The sequence below is a fragment of the Miniopterus schreibersii genome (genome assembly GCF_964146895.1).
Source record: "Miniopterus schreibersii genome assembly, chromosome: 11".
Taxonomy (NCBI): Eukaryota; Metazoa; Chordata; class Mammalia; order Chiroptera; family Miniopteridae; genus Miniopterus; species Miniopterus schreibersii.
This window is the reverse complement of record NC_138111.1, coordinates 59,199,615-59,216,403: the sequence shown is the minus strand read 5'-3', so window position 1 is coordinate 59,216,403 and position 16,789 is coordinate 59,199,615.

Sequence of the window (16,789 nt, the reverse complement as noted above, 5' to 3'; positions counted from 1 at the left end):
TGCACTGGCATACATGTGAACACACACAAGCCCCAACACAAGCATGCGTGGGCATAGAAACAGGTGCACGTGTGCACATAGGGAAAGTACTGGAACAGTGAGCACTCCTGTCAGGGCTCTCCTTCCTAGAAGGACCTTGTTCTTTACCTGATTCTGAATTTCTTTAGACTTCATTATTGCGCTCTTTGTTTTCCTTGTGGTAAATCCTTTAAAAATAAACACTAAATGATGTACTTTACTCCATAGATGAGTGATACAGAGATAATATCGAACACATGACTTCAATGTGTTTAGAACTATCAAGATCAATGCATATAAAGAATTCAGACATCCCCTCAAGGAGAACATAGAGTTTTGCAAGTCCCACCCCAAGGGGACCGTCATGAGTGGGCTGATGGGTACCTCTCAGGCTCCGCCTCTCTCATTCTGTCTGTCTCTGTCACAGACACACACATTGTGACCTGTAAATCACGGGTATGGGGTCTAACAGCTGGGATCCTGGGAGGAGAAAGCTGGTCCCCAAGTCTCACATGAGAGAACCCCTGAAGTCTCTGTGGGCACATAGAGACCCCTGCACCCACTTTAAAAGCTGCTCAGCTTCCCTCCTCCATGTGGACCAGGATTGCTGGGTCCCACCCCCTCTCCATGGACATTAGTGTTTTTCCCAGTGCCTGCCATTTAATCAGCGCTCTGATGAGTAGCCTTGAAAATGCAGCTTTGAAGTGTTTGCAAGAACTCCTGTGGGGTGACCTCCTAGGGTGAGCCCTGCCAGGTGAAGGGGGCACCTGTGGCACTTTGATGGATCCTGCTCCCTGTCCTCCCACAGGGGGGAACCCTTCCCTCATCTCCCCATGGGATCTTCTGGGGCCTCTGCTTTCTCACTTTGTCCCCAGGGCTGGTCACCCCCAGACCAGAAGTCTGCCAGTCTGATGGCCACAGTGCTCTCCCCCCAGTGTTGACAGTGCATGTGTCCCATCAAGGAGGTCGGGCATCTCTGCCATGTACTGGCATGTGCTCTGCCTCTCCTTGGAAGTGCAGGTGTTTGACCTCTGTCCCCTTAGGAAATACTGACTTTTGAGAGTTTCTGCACCACAGGGATGTGACACCTCTCTCTGGCCTTGTGTTGTGAGGAATGATTTCCAGCTTATGGTTTGTCTTTTCAGCTTTCTGCATTTTTCTTATTTTTGTTTTGGGCACAGGAAGAGCCAGCCATTGCCTCATGGGTCTCTGGCCCTGGGGTCACACTTAGCACAGTGGTCTCTACCCCAAGAAGATGCTCACACTTACTAAAGGGGCTTCTGTTTTTACATCTGATCTCTAATCTACTGGGATTTCCCTTTCCAATAAAAAAAGGTGCTATTTCACATAAAAACAAAATCTGTGAGAGAACATAAAAGGCACCTATTATAAGATTCCATTTATAGGAAATGTCTGGAATCGGTAAAGGAGCAGAGACAGAAGGCAGATCTGGGGTTGCCAAGGGCAGGAGGAGTGGGGACTGAGTACAGCTGGTGGAGGGCTTCCTTTCGGGGAGATGGGACATCCTGCAACCTGATAAAGGTGTTGATTGCCCAGTATTGGGAATGTACTTAATGTGCAGGGAGGATACAACTTAAAATATAAACACTTTATTTATTACTTAACATAAATCATCCCATTAAATAATGAAGTATAAAAAAAGAAATTAAGAAAAGAACCCCAAAAACAGCCAAATAACACATGTAAAAGAACAAATAAACTGCACTACGGAAGGAAGAAAAGAAATAGGGAGCAATTCCAGGAAATACAATAAAAAGGTCAAAGACTAGGGATAAAACCAATTCTTCAGATGGCATAGAGAATTCAGATTCAAAAAGATCTGAAGTGGGCCACACAACTTCCAGAGACAGCTGATCCTCTGTGTCAGGACCCAGGGCAGGCTCAGGGGAGGGCTCCTCAGGCAGGGTTGCTGGGGCCTCAGGTGGGTCAGGAGAGGCCACACGGGCCGGCCCAGGCTCCAGGGCAACAGCTGGAGCAGCTGCGGGAGGTGGACGCCCCTCCAGGCCTGGAGCAGAGTCCAGCTCTGCCCCCGCATCAGGCTCCTGGTGCTGGATGACAGGTGTTGCAGCGGGAGCGGGCTCTGACCCCTGGGCTGGTGCTGGAGTTGAGAGAGGAGAAAAGATCACCCACACGCCTGCATTTCCATGTGCTTCCCCCCGCCCCTCTGCAAAGACAGAGCCCAGCCTCAGCCCAGGACCCCCCACAGGATGTCCTCTTGCCTGCAGTGCAGCAGATGGGAGGTCTGAGGCCAGTCTTTGTTCCTGGTCAGCCTCTGGGGTAAGCTCCCTCTATGTCTGGCAACAACCACTCCCCAAAATCTCCCAAGTACCTCCACCCCCCATCCGACCACCACTCCCCCCACCCTCTTACGCTTGGGCTCTGACTCCATGGGCTCCAGGTCCCTGGTCCCAGTTGTTTGTTCTTGGGCACAGTGCTTCAGGTTGGAGTCAGAACCCCAAATCCTCCTGTGGACTTTGGGTAACTTCACACGAAGTATCCTTCTTTGGCCATCCACAGGAGGTCCTGGTTCCACAGACCCCCAGGAGGCCACACTCACTTCGGGCCTGCTCTGGCCCTCCGCGGTAGAGCTCACTTGCCCCTCGCTGATGGAGATGGGGTGCAGGTGACTGTGGGCCAGCCGCTCTCCAATGTTCTGGGATGAGCTCTGCAATGACAGTGACCGGTAGCCAGTCCTGAGGCCTCAAGCTCTGCCCAGTCCTTGTCACTGCTGCTTCTGCCCACTGGTCCTTCTGCTCCCAGATCAGGCCCAGGCCTCTGTCTGCATAAACCTTCATCCAGGGGAAATGAGATTCACCTCCAGGGCTTGGGAAAAACCTTGGGCAGAGGGCACCCCCTGACACACACACTCCATGCCCAGCCAGCCAGCCTTGACCTAGGCTGTGAACCTAACAGGCCCTTCAGGCTTCTGACCCCCTTTAGCCTCTTCCTGTTTGGGGCAGGCCCTCCCCATGTGACCCTCTTACACACACACACACACACACACACACACACACACACACGGGGAGGAGACATAGGGCTGCTCAGGTGGGATCAGAGTGGTGGCCTGGCCCGAATAAAACCACCCTGGGCCTACCTGTGCGACCTCTGGGTCCTGCCTGGAAAAGGGCCACAGGCATCTGGTCTGAGCCCGGAACCAGCGGCAGCCGCGGCGGGACAGACTCTCACGGCGGGGTCCTTTGGGGGCCCGGCCCCGGGACACTGGCAGGCAGCAACGTAACATACTTTCCTTGCGACAGTCTCTAGTCAAATGAGCTGGGTGGGGGCAGTTTTAGAATGTGGCTGCCTGGTTACCGGGGTTCCAGGTTCTGCTGGGCTCCATCATAGGAAGTGAGGTCACCGCCTGGGTCCCCATCACAAGCGTCTCCTTAGACTAGAAGAGTGACTTCACTTCCTGAGAAGAGCAGTGGCCTCCCTTCCTTTGCTTCACACTCTCTCCACCCTGTGGCCCCCCTGGGGAGCCTGCCCCCTGGCCGCCTGGGGAGGAGCCTCCTGGCCTCGGCCCCCATGGCCCACATGCAGACACTGGGAAGGCTCCGGGGAGTCTGGGCAGACTCGGGATGTTGCCGAGACACACGGAAGGGACTGAGTTTGTGTGGCTCTAGGGGGAGAGCCATTTTCAGCTCAGGCCTTTGTTCCCTACAGCTCCTGACTCTGCTCTGGGAATTTCTCCTTTGGGGGAATTTCTCTTTGCATCACTCCCTTCTCTCCCCCCCCCCACCACACTTTTGTCTCTCTCCTTCCTCCCTCCATTCTACTCTGTCTAAAAATTAATGGGGAAAAATATCCTCTGGGGGCTATTAAAAAAAAGAAGAAAATGCAAGAGGAAATTTTCTCAAGATAATTGCAAAAGCACAAAAGAGAAAGCCAAAATCTTAAGCATATTTTAAGCCTCTGTTACCCACTCACTAATATTCCATGTCAAACCTGTCCCATGAGCAGCATAAAGTCAAGGCCAAAGGAAGTTGGTCCATCCAGCCTGGGGAAGGGGAAGGGAGGGGAGGGGAGGGGAGGGGAGGGGAGGGGAGGGGAGGGGAGGGGAGGGGAGGGGAGGGGAGGGGAGGGGAGGGGAGGGGAGGGGAGGGGAGGGGGAGTGAACAGGAACCTTGATGTCATCTGCAGGAGCTGTTTCTCTTTCACCTTTTCGGATTTGGTATTTAAATGCAAGGACAATGTGTGCTTCACAGGGCTGCGGCAGGACTCAAAAACACAGCACGTGCGCTGCAATATGACACTGGCAGGTGTAGAACTTACTTAAATGCTGGTTGGTTTGTTCTTTGCACCAAGTTAAATGTTATTCCTCAGGGAAAAAAGGGAGACTTTGCATTTTGTGTTATTTATTATTTATTTTATTTCTCACTTTGCTTTCAGTATTATTTTGGACTGGTTTCAGGCGTACACCACTGTGGTTAGACAATCATATACTTTGTAAAGTGATGCCCCCTGAAATTTCCACTGCCCACCTGGCACCGTGTATAGTCACTGTGGTATTATTGACTATTCCCTGTGCTGTATCTGACACCCTAATCTGGAACAGACAATTTGTGCTTCTTAATCTCTTCACCTTTTTCCCAGCCCCCCAACCCCCCTCCCTCCAGCAAACACCAATCTGCTCTCTGTGTCTATGAGTCGGCTTTAGTTTTGTTTGTTCGTTACTTTCTTCTTTAGGTCCCACATAAACGTGAAAACCTGTGGCATTTGTCTTGGTCTGGCTTACTTATTTCACTGAGTGTAACATTACTCTGGGTCCATCCAGGATGTGGCAAATGATAAGATACCTTTTTTTAATGGTTGAGTAATATTCCATTGTATATATGAACTACTGCTTCTTTATGCACTCGCTATGGGTGGGCACTAGGTGGTTCCACATTGGGGCCATTGTAAATGACACTGCAATGAACAGGGCAACTTCACCCATCTCTCTCTCTATCTGGGATCCCCACCATCTGTGTATCTTCTGAGGGGAGGTGTCTGTCCAGAGCTTATGCCCATTTTTTAATTGGGTTGCTTATTTTCTTATTGTTGCAGATTAAGATTATATATATATGCATATATGTACATAGTTATATATACATATATACATATATAGATGAGTTCTTCGTCAAATATGTCTTTTGCAAACAGTTTCTCTGAATCTATGGCTTATCTTAAAATCGGTTAGAAGGCTGATATCCACAAAAATGTCCTCCTCTCCCCTCCCTCTTGCTCCCCTATCATCAGCAGCTTCTCTCTCTTCCTCCAGGAAGAGCCTCCCGGGTCCCCACCTAGAGGACCTGTGCTCTCTGCTCGGGGGTCCCGTTTCTGGGCAGACAAGAGATGTGTCACTGACTCTGCCCTCACACCAACTGGACGCCGCCTGACCGGCCTGGAAGATGAGCACTGTCTCCCTGTCCCTCGCAGACGCTGCATGTGCTGGGCGTGTGGGCTGGGAGCAGGCCCAGGGCCAGAGCAGAGGTCCCTGCTGGAGGGCTTCTGTGGTTTGGGTGCTGTGGCCGCCCCACAGCCTCGAGCCTAGTGCTCTGACCTCCTGGCCCCTTCCATGAGGCTCCCCGTGAGGTGCCTTCTGCTCACCCCGGCTCATGTGGGTCCTGCTGCCGCTGAGGGCTGCCTTGGCGAGAGCGCGTTCACGGTGTCCCTGTGACCGGCTGAGCCCCCTGGACCTGCTCTCCTGACACAGAGGAAGGGGCTCTGCACCCGGGGGAGAGGAAGCCGCTCAGAGTGCCCAGGCTCCCACTCTCCACTGCCTGGGTGGCAGGGCCGGGCTGCTCAGCTCAGGGAGTTATGGAGCAGGGGGGGGCTGGTGTGCCTAGGGGTGGCAGAGAGGATTTTAGGGCATCGAGGGGCAAGAAAGATGGGACCTTCCAGTTGGGTGTGTCCCTCCCAAGTACCTTCATCTCCTCGGCTCTCAGCCCCTCTTCCTGCCTCCCTCCCAGAGATCCCAGACCCAGATCTTGGCACCCCTGCTTTCCCAAACAAGGCTCAAAGTGGAACCTTAGATGTAGGGATCTGCCCTGGACACCTTCACATTGTGTTTACATGAGACCGAGAGTCTCCACTTCTAGAGACCTGTCCTAAATAAATAAAGATTTATGGACGCAGATGTGTTCCTTCAGCACAATGATGGGGGCAAAAAAGCAGAAATGGCCCCTGTTCCACAGCAGGGCTTCGGAAATCCTGATGTGGGGACACAGAACATGCCAGGGAGAAGGAGGACTGATGGCAGCGCCCACCCCCAGGGGGACTGAGGTTCCTGAAGGGCCTCACTGTCCCTTCCCTGGCCACCCATGGGTCCTTGTTCTGCAGACTCCCAGGATGCTCACACTTACTAAAAGGGCTTCTTTTCTTACATCTGATCTCTAATCCATGTGAGTTTTTCCTTTCAAATAACAAAAATGTTATTTCACGTATAAACAAATATGTGAGCAGACACAGAAAAGCACCTATTATAAGGTTCCATTTATAGGAAACGTCCAGAATCGGTGAAGGAGCAGAGACAGAAGGCAGACCCGGGGTTGCCAGGGGCAGGAGGAGTGGGGAGTGAGCACTGCTGGCCCAGGGTTTCCTTTGGGGTGATGGGTCATTCTGCAACTAGACAGTGGTGTTGGTTGCCCAGCATCCTGAATGTACTTCATGCTCAGGAATGGCACCATTTAAAATGTAAATAGAAACTTGTATTTATTACTTAAGATGAATCATGCCATATAAATACAAAGGGTAAGAAAAGAAAAAAAGAAGAATCCCCCCGGAAAAACCCTAATAATAAAAATTAAAAAATTAAAAACAGAATCACGCAAGGGAGTAAGGCAGGACATCACAATGAAAAGAGATAAAAGAAAAATGTCAAATTCTTCGGGTGGGAGAGGGCGAGCAGCTAAGACAGGCGGCTCTGGAGCTGGTCCGTCTCCCAGAGGCAGCTCCTCTGTGTCAGGATCCAGGGCAGGCTGGGGACAGGGCTCCTCAGGCAGAGGCGCTGGGGCCTCAGGTGGGTCAGGAGCGGCCACACAGGCGGGCCCCGGCTCCAGGGCTGCAGCTGGAGCGGCTGCTGGAGGGGGCGGGGCCGCTGGGGGTGGACCCCCCTCCAGGTCCGGAGCAGCTCCCAGGTCGGCCCCTCCACGGGCCTCCTCAGCTTGTATGACGGGCGCTGCGGCAGGAACCCGCTCTGCCTCCTGGGCTGGCGCTGGAGTTGCGAGAGGAGAGATCATCCACATGCCTGCGTTTCCATGTGCCCCCCGCCCCCCCCCCAAAGACAGATCACAGCCAGAACCTTCCAGGGAAGCCGCAGCCAGGACCCACCACAGGACGCCCTCCCGCTGGCAGTCCAGCAGACGGGTGGTCTGAGGCCGGTCCTTGCGCTGGCCAGCCTCTGGGGGTGTTCCCTGTGTGTCTGGCACCAACCCCTCCCCATAAGCTCGAATGTACCTCCCCCCACATCCTACCCCCACTTCCCCCACCAGAGCCTCACCCTTGGGCTCTGCCTCCTTGAGCTCCAGGTCCTCTGGCTGGGTATGTTTAGCCTGAGCTCGGTGCTCCAGGGTGGAGCTGGACATCATGAGCTTCCTGTGGAGCCTAGGAGGCTTTGGGGGAGGAGCCCTTCTCTGGCCATCCTCAGGCCGCAGTTCCCCAGACCCCCAGGTGGCCACACTCACTTCAGGCCTGCTCTGGCCCTCAGTGGTGTGGCTCACTGACCCCTCACTGGTGGACATGGGGTGGGGGTCTTTGTCAACCAGCTGGTGCTCCAGGTCCTTGGTTGAGTTCTACAATAACAGTGACCAATAGCTAGTCAGGGAGGCCTCAAGCCATACTAAGCCCCAGTTGCTGCTGCTTCTGCCCACTGGACCTTCTGCTCCTGGATCAGGCCCAGCCCTTTGTCTGCACAGACCTCCACCCAGGGGAAATGAGATTCACCTCCAGGGCTCCGGATAAACCCTGGGCAGAGGATGCCACCCACGCTTCACATCTACCCAGTCAGTTTGACCTGGGGTGTGAGCATGACAGGCCCCCTTCAACCTTTTCCTGCTCCAAGCAGGCCCTCCCCATGTGAACCCCCTTTACTTACACACACACACACACACACACACACACACACACACACACACCAGGAGGAGACATAGGGCTGCTCAGGTAGGATCAGAGTGGTGGCCTGGCCTGAACAAAACCTCCCTGGGCCTCCTTGTGTTACCTCTGTGTTCTGCCTTGAAAAGGGCCACAGGCATCTGGACTGAGTCCGGAACCAGCGGTGGCTGTGGTGGGACAGTCTCTCATGGCTGGCTCTTTTGGGGCCTCCGCCCCGGGACACTGGCACACAGCACTGGAACATCCTTTCAGCGAATGTCTCTAGTCAAATGAGCTGAGTAGGGGCAGTTTTAGAATGTGGCTGCCTGGTTACCAGGGTTCTAAGTTCTGTTGGGCTCCATTGTCAGGAAGTGAGGTCATTTCTCAGAGTAGTGAGGTCACTGATCTAGTCTGAGGAGGTTCTCAGAGTAGGGAACCCAGGCACACCTGTCCCTCACAGGTCTCTGTCACGGAGTCTTTGTAGCCCAACTCTACCTTTATCCTGGCTTGAGATCTGCAATGACAGTGACTGGCTGCCAGTGCAGAAGACTTGAGCCCTGCCCAGCCCTAGTGCTGTGGCTTCTGCCCACTGGACTTTCTGTTCCTCAATAAGGCCCAGTCCTGCATCTAAACAGACCTCCACCCAGGGTAAATGAGATTCAACTTCATGGTCCAGGACAAACCTCAAGCAGAAGGTGTCACTCAAACTCAATGGCAATTCAACCAGCCTTGACCTGGGTTATGAATGTGACTGACCCAGCAGGCATCAGCCTGGGGAAATGTACCAGTCCCAAGCCCCAACTTCCTTGTCCCCACCCTATCAAGCTTGAGTCCCATGGAGAGGGTTACTGGTGCAGCCATCTTGGACCCATGGTGCAGATTTTCTTGGAGGGCTCTTGAGGAGGTCCAGGTAAACTCAGGGGGTTTCAGAGATGCAAAGGTAGAGACTTAGTTGTGTACCTCTAAGGTGAAGACCATTTTTACCTAGCATGCTTTACCAGTACTGTCTTCTTACAGGCAATCCACTAGCCACACTCCTGACTTCCTTTGGCCCCATTCTGCCAAGCTTGAACCCTGTGAAGGAGTCAGCTAGCCAATCCATTCTGAGTCCATGGTGCAGACTTTCTTGGAAGGCTCTCAAGGAGGTCTGGGCAGGCTCAGGGGATGGCATAGGGAGAGACTGATTTGTGTGGCTCTAGGGTGAGGGCCATTTGTCCCTGTACACTTGACTGGCACAACAATTCCTGTGCAGAGTCCTCCATCCACATGCCAAACCTTAATCTGTTTTAGCCTGATGAACTCTGCTGGCCTCAACGTAATGATTCCCTGAGTTTCCACATCACACTAAAGGTTTGCAGGCCCCAGGCATGTGGGAGCTGCCCTTGGGATATCCTGAGACTTTTGCTGAGTGGGCTCAGGCCCAGCATATGCACCAAATTTGGATTTGTAAACACCACTCATGATATCACTGGTGAACACCACACACCTGGCAACTTATAAAAAACCTACTAACACAAAATCCCATACTGCAGTAGGGTCCTTCACTGATGGAAACTAAAGGCAGCTGGCAAGCAGATTCTGTTCTCGTGGTGTCTTGAACCTTTTGCTGATTTTCTCATAGGATCAATACTAGTGGAAGCTGGCCTTGGTATGCAAGTTAGCCTGTCTCACACAGAGCCAGGCCCCATGGAGGCAGCCACATATCTTGAATCTCTTTGTAGCATCAAAAATGTAGTCCAGGAACAGTTGAGGCAGCACATGACATTGACCTATACCAATGTCCCTCCCAAGAGAGCCCAGAAGAAACACAAATGATGGTGAGCTTCAGACCATATCAGAGTAGGACCCAATTAGCTCCACAGACAATATAGCCAAGGGGACATCTTGGCAGTCATCAGACCCTAATGGGTCAAATTCTGTCTTGTGAAATCAGTCCCAGCATAGCATCTTGTACACTGTGGTCAAGAATGATACTCATAGTCAGCCAGCCTGAGGGTTAATCCCACCCATGGATGGAAAAACAGCATGCAAGACTCAATTACAACAGGAGGGCTCACATAACCAACAAAAAGGCATTTCTGAAGCACTGAGCTCAGGTGATCAGGGAGAATACACCACTGAACCCCCCCCCCAACCCAGGACAACTACCATGTAAGGTTACTAAGACTGAGTGACATAACAGGTCTACCTAATAGTAACAGACAAAATGAAAAGACAAAGAAGCATGCCCCAAATGAAAAAACAGGAGAAATCCCTAGAAAAAAACACAATGAAATGGAGGCAAGCAATCTATCAGATACAGAGCTCAAGACAATGGTTATAAGGGTGCTCAAAAAATGGAGGATGAACTTAAAAAGAAATAGTAATCATAAAACAACAACAACATAGAAACCATCAAAAAGAAACAAAAATGAAGAATACAACATCTGAAATGAAGATTACCCTGGAAGGAATGAGCAGCAGATTAGATGAAGAAGAGGATCTAATTAGTGATTTGGAAGGCAAGGTAGCAGAAAACCCCCAATAAGAACAGTAAAAAGAAAAATAATTTACAAAGATGAGGGTAGTTTAAGGGACCTCTGGCACAACATCAAGTTTAACAATATTTACATCATAGGAGTGGCAGAAGGAGTAGAGAGCGAGCAAGGGATTGAGGATATATTCAAAGAAACAATGACTGAACACTTCCCTAACCTAGCAAAGGAAGTAGACATACAAGTGTAGGAAGCACAGAGAGTTTCAAACTAGATGAACCCAAGGAGGCCCACACCAAGACATATCATAATTAAAATGTCAAAAGTTAAATACAAAGAGAGAATCTTAAAAGCAGCAAGAGAAAGAAAGTTGACTGCAAGGGAGCTCCCACAAGACTGTAAGCTGATTTCTCTACAAGAACTTTTCACATCAGAACAGATTGACAAGAGATATTCAAAGTGATGATAATCAAGGACCTACAAACAAGACTACTTTAGCAAGTAAGGTTATCATTTAAAATTAAATGAGAAGTAAAGAGCTCCCCAGACAAGAAAAAGCTAAAGGCATTCATTACCACCAAACCAGAAGTACAAGAAATGTTAAAGAAACTTCTTTAAGAAGAAGAAAGAAAAAAAAAAATGGGGGGGGACATAATTATAAAGAATAGCATGGCGATAAATACGCACCTATCGATAATCACTTAAAATGTAAATTTAAATGGATTAAATGCTCTAATCAAAAGGCATAGGGTGGCTTAATGGATAAGAAAACAAGAACCATATATATGCTGTCTACCAGAGACCCACCTCAGAATAAGACACACAGACTGAAAGTAAAGGTATTAATAAAAGATATTTCATGCAAATAGAAATTTAAAAATAGGTGGGTTGGCAATAATAATATGAGACAAAAAGACTATAATAAGAGACAAAAAGGACATTACATAATGATAAAAGGATCAATCCAACAAAAAGATATAACCCATGTAAACATTTATGCACCCAACACACTAGCACTTAAATATATAAAGCAAATCTTGATGGGCATAAAGGGAGAGATCAATAGGAATACAGTCATAGTATGATATTTTAATGCTCCATTTTCATCAATGGATAGATCTTTCAGATCGAAAATCAACAAAGAATCTGCAGCTTTAAATGACACACTAGATCAGAGGGATTAAGTTGATATTTTCAAAACATTTCACCCCAAAGGAACAGAATACACATTCTTTTCAAGTGCACATGGAACATTTTCCAGGTTAAACCATGTGTTATGACACACAAAAAATCTCAGTATATTTAAGAAGATTAAAATCATATCAAGCATCTTCTCCGACCACAATTGTATGAAACTAGAAATTAATTACAAGAAAAAATCTGAAAAACACACACAACACATGAAGGCTAAATAACATGAGTTTACAATAAAATCAAGAAAGAACTCAAAAAAATGAAATGAGACAAATGAAAATAGAAACAAAAGCACAACAACCTCAATTACAGAATGTCCCCAAAAACATATACACACTTTGAATTATTATTAATTCCAATGGGTTAAATCTGAGTAGAAAGAAACGTCAATCGAGCTATCAGAAAAAAATTGTGTATACATTTTTTTGGGACACCCTATATAGGGGACACTGCAAAAAAAATTTCTAAGAGAGAAATTCATGCCTGCCCAGGCCTACATCAAGAAACAAGAAAAATCTCAATAAACAATCTAAACTTACACCTGAAGTCACTAGTAAAACAACAACAAAGAAAGCTCAAAGTGATTAGAAGGAAGAAAAAAATAAAGATCAGAATTGAAATGAATGAAGTAGAGTCTTGATGGGCACTTGGGCTGCTCCTATATCTTGGCTATGGTAAATAACACTGCAATGAATATGAGGGTGCATATATTCTTTCAAATTACTGTTTTGGTTTCTTCAGATAAATCCCCAGAAGTGGAATCACTTGGTCATAAGACAGTTCCACTTTTAATTTTTTTGAGGAAACTCCATACTGTTTTTCACAGAGGCTGCACCAATCTGCATTCCCACCAACAGTGCATTAAGGTTCCCTTTTCTCTACATCCATTCCAACTTGTTGTTCACTGACTTACTGATGATAGCCAGTCTGACAGGTGTGAGGTGATGTCTTATTGTGGTTTTGGTTGCATTTCTTTGATGATTAATGACATGGAGCAAATTTTCATGTCTATTAGCCATCTGTTTATCCTCATTGGAGAAGCACTTATTCAGGTCTTTGTTTTTCTGGTGCTGAGTTGTCTGAGTTCTTTACATATTGTGGATATTAAGCCATTATTATATGTGTCATTATAACCAATAAGTTTATTGCTTTTCTCTGTTGTTTCCCCATATCTCTTATTGGTCTCCTTCCCTGCTCTTGCTTCACCTCTCTCTCTTCTTATTCCATTGACATAACTTTCTTTTTTTCTTCCCTTTTATTTTTTATCTTCCTGTCTTTTTGTTTGTTTGTTTGCGTTTGTCTCTTTCTTTTATTTTTATTTTTTCTTTTTCAACCATTTTCCTATTCTGACTCTCTACCCTTATTTTTTTGCTCACCTTTCTTTCCTTTTAGAATCTTTTCTCTGCCCCTCTTACCTCCCAGTAGATTCTCTATTTTTTACTTTTTATTTTATTATTTTATTTTATTTTATTTTTTTACTATTAGCAATAATATCCTTCTCTCTCTCTCTCTCTCTCTCTCTCTCTCTCTCTCTCTCTCTCTCTCTCTCTTCCTTTTGCTTTAGCATTTGTGTTCTCACTTCACTCTTCCAATTCTACTTTCTCTTGGGTTGTTTTCATTGATGGTGAAGATATTTTGTAAGTTACTGTTTGTTTCCCAGCAGTTTTTGTTTTGCCCTGTCAGCATCTGTACAATAGCTCACTCGACATGGTTATGGCTGAGCCTCACAGTTAGCCAACCTGATAGGAGGGCCCTCCCATGAATAGGTCAACAACAATCTAGACCCAATCACAACAGGAGAGCTCAAATAACCCACAAAGGGGACATGCCTAGAGCTTATAGTTCAGAAGTATAAGGAAAATACATCTTTGGGCCCCACCAGACACACACTGCAAAATCCCACCCCATAAGACTGGAAGACAGCAAATATATGTAATATACAGATACAGACACTAAGAGTCACTAAAATGGGGAGACAAAGAAACAACCTCCAAACTAAAGAAGAGGAAAAATCTCCAGAAAAAGACCTTGATGAGAGGAAATTAAGCAGCTTATCAGAAACAGAGTTCAGAGTAATGGTTATAAAGATGCTCAAGGAAATTAATGAGAACCACAAGACACTTTACAAGAAGGTCCAGGAACTTAGTGAACCTTCATCAGCACGAAAAAATATGTAGATACAATAAATAAGAACCGGGCAGAAATGAAGAATACTATATCTGATATCAAGAATACACTTGAAGGAATTAAAAGCAGGCTCAAAGAAGCAAAGGGTAGAATAAGTGAATTAAAACATAAGGTAGAAAAACCCACTCAACTAGAGCAGCAAAAAGAAAAACACTTAAAAAGCATGAGGACAGTTTAAGGGAACCTTAGACATTATGAAGTGAAACATTTGCCTCTGAGGAGTTCCGGAGGGGGAGGAAAGTGAACAAGGGATAGAGAACCTGGTGGAGGAAATAATGGCAGAAAACTTTCCTAAGCTACTAAAGGAGAAAGCCACACAAGTTCAGGAAGCATGGAGAGTTCCAAACAAGAGGACCCCAAAAGACCCACTCCAAGACCCATCATAACTAAAATGGCAAATGTTAAAGACAAAGAGAGAATATTAAGGGCTGCAAGAGAGAGACCAGCAGTGACCAAAAAGGGAACCCCCATAAGGCTGAAAGGAGATTTCTCAATGGAAATTCTTCAGGCCAGAAGGGAGTGGCAGGAAGTTCTCAAAGTAATGAAAAGCAATAACAGGCAACCAAGGCTGCTTTATCCAGCAAGGCTACCATTTAAAATTGAAGATGAAACAAAGAGCTTCCAAGATAAAAGAAGGCGAAAGGAATTCAGTACCATCAAACCAGCATTGCAAGAAATGTTAAAAGGACTGCTTTAAAAAGAAGAAATATTGACCCAGCCATCCCTTCTGGAAATATATCCTAAGACACTCAAAACACCAATCAGAAAGAATGTATGCACCCCTATCTTCCTAGCAACATTATTTTCAATAGCTAAGATCTGGAAACAGCCCATCAGTAGATGAGTGGATAAAAAGCTGTAGGACATTTACACCATGGAATACTACACAGCTGTAAGAAAGAAGGATCTCTTCCCTTCGAGACAGCATGGAGGGAACTAGAATATTATGCTCAGTGAAATAAACCAGGCAGAGAAAAATAAGCATCGCATGATTGCACTTATATGTGGAATCTAAAGAACATAATAAACTGATGAACAAAATAGATTCAGTGAGATGAAAGCATGGATCAGACTGCCAAATCTGAGGGAAAGTGGCGGTGGGTGGGTGGGTGGGGAGAGATTAACCAAAGAATCTATTTGCATATATGCATAACCCCCTGGACAGAGACAATAGTGTGGTGAAGGCCTAGGGAGGGCAGTGGGTGAGGGGTAGAAGGGATCAATGGAGAAAAAAAAGGGACATCAGTAATATTTTGAATAATAAAAAAAAGACAACTTAATGGGGAAAAATATGCTTTTCAATATGTGATACTGGGGCAACTGCATACCCACATGTCAAACAATGAAGTTGGATCCCTTCTTCATACCATAATCAACCATAAACCTTAATATAAATTATAAAATTATAAAAAATTACATGAACTAAAACTATTAAATTTTCAGAGGAAAATATAGCAGTAAATATTAATGACCTTGGATAAGTCAATGCCTACTTAAATATGACTTTGAAAGCATAAGCAATGGAATATAAGATTCATAAATTGAACTTTATCAAAATTAAAAACCTTTGTGTCTCAAAGAGTACCACAAAGAAAATGAAAAGAACCCACAGAACGGGAGAAAATAATTGCAAACCATATATCTGATAAAGGACTTGTTTCCAGAATATATCAATACAATTTCAAGTTCAGTGATAAAAGGACAACCCAATTATGTAATGCACAAATGTTCTGAATAGACCTTTCTCCAGAAAAGATATATAGATATCCAATAAGCCCGTTAAAGTGTCTCAAGATCATTAGCTATCAGAAAAACAAATCAAAACCACAACGTGATACAACTTTATACAAACAAAAACATGGTTGTAATAAAAAACATAACAGCTGTTAGCAAGTGCATGATGAAATTGTAACTCTCATCCGTTTCTGATGTGCATGCAAAAATGCACGGAGTAGTTCCAAGAGAATATAAGGCTTAAGAGTGGGGTGGGATTGGTCATTACAGGATTTCGCAAAGATATGTTAATCCATTTTTTAAAAGCACAAAAGAAGTGATATAATCAACAAGAAGAGAACATATTATATAGGGTTAGAAGCATGAGGCAAGTCATGATATGTCAAATTCTGCCAAGAGCCTTATGGTATCCTAAGGAAATTAGAATGATTTGAACAGACTTGGTGAGCTGGTTTTATCTAATGAGAAACTGGAAAGATTTTAGAAGGCCTTTTGAAGGGGTTCTTTGAACATCCAATTTAAAAATATCAAAAATATCAAGATTGATTTGACAAACTTTGTACATGTATTTTTGGGAAATTGATGCCTATTCCGAGTAAAAGATAACATTGTGGTCTTCAACGTAGTGGGAATTTGAGAAAATTCTATAATGTTAAGAAATCTTTGTACTTAGCACAATTTTACTTAGTGGAGAAGCAGCGTATGTGTGCTGGAGGGAGAGCAAAGTTGGTCATATTAGCAGGGGTCTTAGCCAGATATTGGTTTGCCTCAGCATCTGGAGGATAATGGAAGTGATCCCGGGTTACATTCTTTAGCACAGCATGTTTTAAAATGTTAGGATGAAAGAAGCCGGCATAGGGCACGGTGCCAGGAGAGCGGGCAACCCATATCCACTGGATACCGAAAACCATGGCCATGAAATTAAAAGGATACAGTTATTTAAAATACTCCCCACTCAACACATGCCATTTTTTCATGCACTATCAACATGATTAGACTTGATGAGCAGTTTCTCAGGTTTCCAGTCTCTGATTTCCTTGCTGCTACTTAGGAGGCATGGAGACCCAAGGGTGGTGACTAATTCTAGGTTT